Raw genomic sequence first — 7,892 nt, forward strand, 5'->3', positions numbered from 1 at the left:
CCACTCCTGCCCCCAAGTCATAGAGGCCCTCAGCCTGCCGAGAGAGGGACTCTTTGACACCCCTCTTTCAAGCCCGGACCGCACCCTCTTTGTAGTATGCTTGCTCCCTGTTTTCTTAGGTTCCTTCGCAGGGGCATGGAGAAAGTCTCTCGGGTGGCCACAAACCAAATGCTCCTCGGTCCTTAAACCTTGCTTCCTACAGAACCCCCCCCTCCACTGGTCTCCCTTAAGCCTCGGACCTCTGGTCGCCCGACTAGTCCCCTTTCGACGCCCCCATTCAGCATGAAGTAGCCAGAGATCAGAACGCCGCCCCATTACACCAAAAGATGTCGGGATGTAAGGCCAATTGGCCCGAGGCAGGGGAACACAATCAGACCCACAGGTTGCATCAGGCCGAAACTTTCCGGACCACCCACTTCCAGAAACTGACCCGGAGACTTTCCGGACCACCCAGTTCCAGGAACTGACCTGGGGACTTTCCACCCGGCCCAGCCTTCCCGCCTTTCGAGGGGCGGGACTAACGGTCCCCCATGACACCTGAAGAGACCACCGAGTAAGGAACACCCTGCGCCCTCCCGGATTCACCATCCCTTTCCCTTCTTCCCCTATAAATTCTGCCCAAACCCTCGCCCGGGCGCGACTTCTCTGGCCCCTTTCTCTCGGACCAGTGAGCCTCGCCCGGGAGCGTACCCAAATAAAGGTTGTCTCTTAAGTGTCCTCCGGTTTTGGTGTCGTTCCTTACAGTACTGTCCTAGCAAAAGTCACTGGGAAAATGTCACAGTCTGGCCACTGCCAGCTTCCTGGCCCTTCTCCTGTCACCGCCCTCACAGCTGAGTGATGGAGGGGGAGGCACGCTTAGCTCTATTCTCCCGGGCACAGCCCTCCAGGGGGACATGTGAGACTCAGTGTGGCAGGTGATTTTTCAAAGGTAGCCACAAAAATATGTATCCCATCCCCCATGCTCACTAACACTGTGATTGCCACTCTTTCCACTGGGAGGTGGGGGGCTATGTTCCCTCTCCTTGAGCGGGGCTGGTGGCCAATAGATTCTGACCAATAGATCATGGGGGAGAGATACCACATGACTGCCTAGGCCAGGTCATGAAAAGATACAGCTTCTACCTTGCTTCTCGCTTCCTGAGAAGCTCACACTGGGTACCCAGAGTGAGGAAACCCAAATAAGTTCCTGGAGAGCGTTCACACAGAGGCGGGAGCAGGGCTGCGGTCCCCCAGCCGCCAGCCAGCATCAATCACCAGACGTGTGCATGCACAACCCTGCAGATGGCCCCAGCCACCAACCTTCAGGGTTTCCAGCTGAGCTGCGCAGACACTGGAGCAGAGACGAGCCATCCCCACCTGCCCTGTCCAAACGGCTGATCCACAGAATCTGTGAGTATAAGAAATGATTGTTTTAATCCAGTAAGTTGTGGAGGGGGCGGGTGTGATTTGTCATACAATCATAGGAAAGAAAACACCAAGCTTCTAAGATCCTGCCACATGAGTAAACCTGGAGGCCATCATGCTAAGTGAAATAAGCCAGACACAGACAAATACTGCTTTATCTCACAGGTGGAATCTCAAAGTCAAATATGTAGATGCAGAGAGATGAATGGTGGTTACCAGGGGTGGGGAGGTGGGGAATGTGGGGAGATGTTGGTCAAAGGGCACAAAGCACTTCTGTAGGAGGAATAAGTTCTGGAGATCCAATGTGCAGCATGGTGACCATAGTTGAAAATATTCTGTCATATGCCGGCAACGTGTCAAACGAGTAGATTTCAGGTGCCCTCATCACACACACAGACAGAAGGTAACTGTGCAGAGATGGGTACGTGAATTCGTGTGACCATAGTAACTATTTACCTACGTATGTGTTTGTCAGATCTTCATGTTGTACACATTAAATATATACAATTTTTATTAACAATTAAGCTAAATTAAAATTTAAAGTAAAATTTAAAAAAAAACAACTAAGCTTCCCCAATTCCCAGGGTTGGCTTGGCTTGGCTTTTATTTGGGTTTGTCTTGACACTGGTCTGGCCCTGGGGGGACAACAGAGGGGTGTCTTCTTGCACACCTCCCCTAACACCATCCCCTCACTCACAGGTCCGAAGGGAGCATACCTGGTGTTTCTACAGGGATGTCCTTCCTAAGAGCTGGGGACAGCAGTTTGTTGGCTGATAATGGGACCAACCAGGTGACTTACAGTCCTGCCTTGTCTCTTGATTAGTTCTGACAATAACCTCATGACAACATCTTCCAGGGAGGCCACCTGCCTCTCCCACCGGGTCCCTCAGGCCCCATAGGCAACCGGATGAGTCCACGTCTACGGAAGCAAAGCCTCGTGATCGGGGCAAGTGCCTGTGGAATTTGTTAGGTTTTCAGTTGTGTAAGTTGGGCCCCTCTAGGGCTCCCTCAGATGTTTTTCATCTCCCTTTTGGCTGTTGCCATCTGCGTGGCCCACTCACGCTGGAAAGACTCTCTAAGCAGGGATGCTCAGCCCAGGGTCCAGCCCAGCCCCATGGACAGATAGTGCTTTAATGATGACCCTGGCAGTGACACTGATGTTGGGCAGCCTAACTCACCCATTACCCCCCCACCCCACGCACACCTGGCTCAGTAAGGGGCCGCCCCTGCAAAGCTGCTCTCCTAGGCTCTTACAGCAACTAACGCCAGGAACTAAAAGCTTCGCAATCTGCTCTAGGAAGCAAAATCACTAACTCCTTTTGAAATTGCTTTTTGCTTGGGGGCTGGGATGCCACTAACTAGCTGTGTGACTTTGGGCTAATTATGTAAACTCTCAAAGCCTCATGCTCCTTATGTGTAAAATATGCCTGGCACCCACCTCAAAGGGTTCGTGAATGAATTCAATGAGATAATAACACGTGCTTGCTGAGCGCTCACTGTGTTCCGGAAACGATGCCACACCCCGTGCCGGTAGTGTTAGTTACTTTGGTCTGGAAGCCGGTGATAAATTTCTGCCACCATAAGCCTAGCTGGGCTCCAAGAAACTACACAAATTATTTGCTTGCAATCATCATTAACTCTATTAAAGGGACTTAAACCTAGTGAATAGTCAATGGATACAGGAACATATCTTGCAAACATAGTGAATAGTCAATGGATACAGGAACATATCTTGCAAACATTTGTTTTCTGTGTGATATGAATTGCGTGACATCAGAAAGTCCACCTTGAGGGACTTCCCTGGCGGTCCAGTGGTTAGGACTCTGCGCTTCCACGGCGGGGGGCACGGGTTCGATCCCTGGTCGGGGAACTAGGATCCCGCAAGCTGCTCGGCGCGGCCAAAAAAAAAAAGTCCACCTAGGTTTTGGCTCTCCAGGTGGCAGTGTGGAGGGGGCACTGACTTAGGAGTGTGACAACTTGGCCTCTCCTTCCACATGGGTCCCACAGCACCCACAGGGTTGGGATTGTCCTGTGGCTTCTCATGATTTGAGGGACACAATCCAAAGCCCTCCCCACGGCTGCAAAGCCCTGTGGGAAGCAGCCCCAGCTCTGGCCCCAACCTCATTTCACTTCAGGCCCCCTGACTTCTTTGCTGAACTTCGGACAGGTCAAATCCACACTTGCCTCAGGGCCTTTGCACTTGCTCCCTCTGCCTGAATGCTCTCCCCACCCCCACCCCCACCCCCACGCAACAGTCCTGGGCTGATGCTCACTTATTCAGACCGCAGCTCAAATGGCCGCCTCCATCATCTCGCCCCTTAACATGCTTTTTTTTTTTTAAGTACTTATCCTGACATTATATTACATCTTTTATGTGTTTATAGTCTATCTCTCCTCATTTGAATGTAAGCTCCCCCAAAACAGGGATTTTGTCCTTATTCACCATTTCATCCCCAGAATCTGGAATGGGATCTGACGCATACTAGATGCTCAATAAAAATGTATAGATGAGCACGTGGCTTTTCTAAAACATCGATCTGAGGCTTTGGTTCACTGGACGACTCCCCTATGCCTTAAGGGTAAACTTTTCCAGAGCCCATCACGATCTGGTCTCTGCATAGCTCTAGTCACCTCCCGACCCTGTCCACTCCCACCATACACACACACACGCACACACACTAATGCACACACGTAACTACACAGACACACAGATACACAAATATATGATCGTGGAACACACAAACATATCCACAGACATACACAGAGACACATGCAGATTTAGATATACAAACATGCACTCACGTACACATACATGGACACACATACACAGATGTATCTATAGACATATACAGGCACACCAGGAGGACACAGACACACACACAAACAGACGTAGACACATGCACAACACATAGATACACAAATACACACATAGAGACACACAGAGATACGTGCACGGAGACACACACACTCTCAGCCCACAGTTCCATAGACCCAGCACACTCATGATCATCGGTAGGAATTTACCATTTTGCACGTGCCCCTCCTTCTCCCCAGCTTCTACCCTCTCCTGGACAGCTCCTACTCCTGCCTCAGGGCACAGCTCTGAGGTCATCCTCCCCAAAGAGTCAGTACCACATGGCGGTAAACAGTACAGACTCTGGAGCCAGACTCCCTGAATTCAAATTCTGGCTATGCTGCTTGCTAGCTGTGTGCCCTAGGACAAGTTACTTAACCTTTCTGAGCCTCAGTTTCCCCCCACAGTAAACAGGGATGGTGATGAAACTAGTACCTACCTCACGGAGTCATTGGAGTTGGAGTTAATACATGTAAAGTGGCCCAGAATGAAGATGAATTAGCCATTATGGTTACTTCCTGACCACCCCTAAGACTCGATTCAGGGCTGCCCCCAAGTTCTCCTTAGCATCAGTACAGCTGCCTCTGTAGCGTGGACCCGTCTGCATTACAAACGCGTGTTTATCGTCTTTCTCTGCAACAGGCCCCGGAGGCCCGTGGAGGGCGTCCTGTGCACCTGGAGCCCCAGTGCCCAGCCCAGGGCCTGTACACCAGGTGCTCAACGCATATTCCCTGAGGGCGAGTATGCCCTCGAGTGATCCACTGAGTTGCCCTGGGATGTCAAGTTCCCTTCTGTAAAGTAACATCACTGGACTGCGAGTTTCCTAAGGCCCTTCTGGGTCAAATGGTCTGTGATTCTTCAGTTCCATGCCCGACCCCCTATGTGAAAAAATAAGTTCTTCCTTTATTATACCAAAACTATAATCATATCTTCATAAAAGCTCTTTCAACTCCTCCAGATCTTTTCCAAAGGGAACGTGCGAAATAATGGGCATCAAGGGCCCTTAGAAACGAGATCAATCCCAACCTTTCTCTGAGGAGAGGACCAAGGCCCAGAGACTGAAGCTGGCTTGTTCAAGGTCACTCAGCAAGCTAATAGAAGACCCAGGGCCACAATACAGGGGTCCTGGTTCACTGCACTATTTTTTTCTGCACGTGCACACAAAAATGATTCAGGGAGATTCTTCAGCAGAGGCAGAAGAGTGAAAGCTAGCAAAATTTGGATGGAAATTTAAGAGAGAGGATGAGTCAGTGATACTCTTTAAAGTATCACTCGGTGCTTTTGCTGTGACAGTACATAAAAATAACACTAGCTAACTGGTTTAGTGAATTCTTGCCACCAGCCAGACACTGCCTTAAACACTTGACACACTTTTTCTCATTTAAACCTCCAAACGATGCTCTGAGGAAGGTGCCCATTTTACAGATGAGGAAACTGAGGCTTAGAGAGGAAAAGTAACTTTCCCAAAGGTACCCAGACAGTAAGTGGTAGAACCAGGATCTGAAACAATGTGGTGTGATGACAGCTCCAGATCCCTGACTCTGGCGCCGTCCTATGTGCCAGCCCCATCAATCAACACACCTTCTTAAATTAAATTAACATCCCTTGGCAGACTGCTGCATTTTTCAGAAACAAGTTCACCCAGCAAATTTTGGACTGAGCATTTCTGTGCTGTACCTTTTCCCCTTGTTTTTCCTTATTTTTCTTTTAAGGTCAGTTTTACTTAAGAACGTCTTTTTGTTGCTGTTGTTGTTGTTTCTGGCCACACCATGTGGCTCACGGGATCTTAGTTCCCCAACCAGGAATCGAACTCGGGTCCCGGCAGTGAAAGCGTCGAGTCCTAACCACTAGACTGCCAGGGAGTTCCCTTCCCTATTTTTTTTTTTTCAGTGACTTGCAGTGTAGACAATATGTGTGTCACAGACACAAACTCAGAGAGGTGGAAGTGGGAAGAGGATTACAGAAGATACCAGTGGTATCAGTGAGCCATTGCTGGGCAGCAACATACAACAATAAACGTTTATTCTCATACTCACAGGTCTCAGGGTGAACTGGCATGGCTCTGTTTCAGGTGTGCAGCTGCAGGTTGGCTGGGCTAGGCTGGACTGAACTCCAAGTTCTGGGTTCAGGTCAGGCTCACAGATCTCCTGGTTCTTCTGACACCAGCTGGCTCCCTGGGGCATGTTCTCTCATAACGATGACAGAAATGCAAGAGGACAAATGCAAACTCATGGTACCACTTAAGGCTTAGGCTTGGAACCGGCCATGTCATCACTTCCATCTACACGCCGAAGGCCACAGCAAGTTACACGGCCAAGTCCAGCGTCAATGGGGTGGAAAATAGACCCCAGCTCTTATGGGAGGCATGCCAGTGGCACGGATAGAGGGAGGGGTGAGAAATTGGAAGCAGTTATGTAAGCTACTGCGGGGGTCATTCGAAAATTCGGGGAGATCTGATCATCAGCACGTTTTATGAAGATGGGGGAGAGAGGGAGGGGGAAGGACGGAGACTGGCGTTACCTGTATTTCAAGTTCTGGGACAAGATGTCCCATTGCATCTTGAATTCAGGCCTGAGGTTTCCAGGGAAACTTCTGGGCTCAGCAGAGGACGTAGGGACAAGCCACCTCCTCAGGTGTGTTCCCAGACCACGAGCAGAGCAGCGGTTATCTCTGTTAAATCAGACACCTGCTCAGTGCCCAGCCTGCATGGCATGAAGGGCTGCAGCCCTGATCACTTGAGGGAGGCTCACAGGGAAAGCAGGTGGGCACACGCAGACGGCCCAGACGCCTCCGCGCACCTGAACGCCAACCAGATGGCCACGCTGCCTCTTGTACCGGCACCTCTCCTCCCTGAGGTCACGATGCCTATTCTTCCTCCTTCTGTGTCTTGAGCTAGCAAGGAGACAATGCCACCCATACAGGGCTGGAAAATGGAGTCAAGGGATTGGCTGAGCTCTTCCTGCCCCGGATATGCTGTCTTTCTCACTGCCTCTTATCTGCCTAAACAAACAGACCACTCGCTCCATCGGGCCTCAGTTTCCCCACCTGTAACGACAGGTATAGAATCCTCCTCAGCCCGCCCCTTGCCCTGGGGGCTGTGTGAGGCCGCCGAGTGCTTCTGGGGTGGCGATGAGGGTCTGGAGCCAGATGAGTGTGATCAGGTGGTCCTGGTCCCAGCCTTGGAGGCAGGCTGGCCGGAACCAAATCCAAGCCTCACCACTGTGTAGCCTGGTGACCTCTCAAGCCTCAGTCTTCTCATCAAGAAAATGTTCACAATGATGATACCTACCTCAGAGGAATGCTGCAAGGAGCGTTAAACAAGGAAAGCATGAGACAGTGGCTGGAACATAATGACACTCTGTAATTTACAGATATTCTGGTCATATGTCTCTTAGATTTCTGATGTCCGGGTTGAGCCTTCTATTAAGTCTACGCAGGCACCCTCTGCTTCTGTGGCGACCCTGTTCTAAACACCTCACATCAGGGACTTCCCGGATGTCACAGTGGTTAAGAATCCGCCTGTCAATGCAAGGGACAGGGGTTCGAGCCCTGGTCTGGGAAGATCCCACATGCCGCAGGGCAACAAAGCCCGTGCGCCACAACTACTGAGCCCGTGTGACACAACTACTGAGCG

The sequence above is a fragment of the Neophocaena asiaeorientalis genome, unplaced genomic scaffold (genome assembly GCF_003031525.2).
Source record: "Neophocaena asiaeorientalis asiaeorientalis breed wild unplaced genomic scaffold, Neophocaena_asiaeorientalis_V1.1 scaffold312, whole genome shotgun sequence".
Lineage (NCBI taxonomy): Eukaryota > Metazoa > Chordata > Mammalia > Artiodactyla > Phocoenidae > Neophocaena > Neophocaena asiaeorientalis.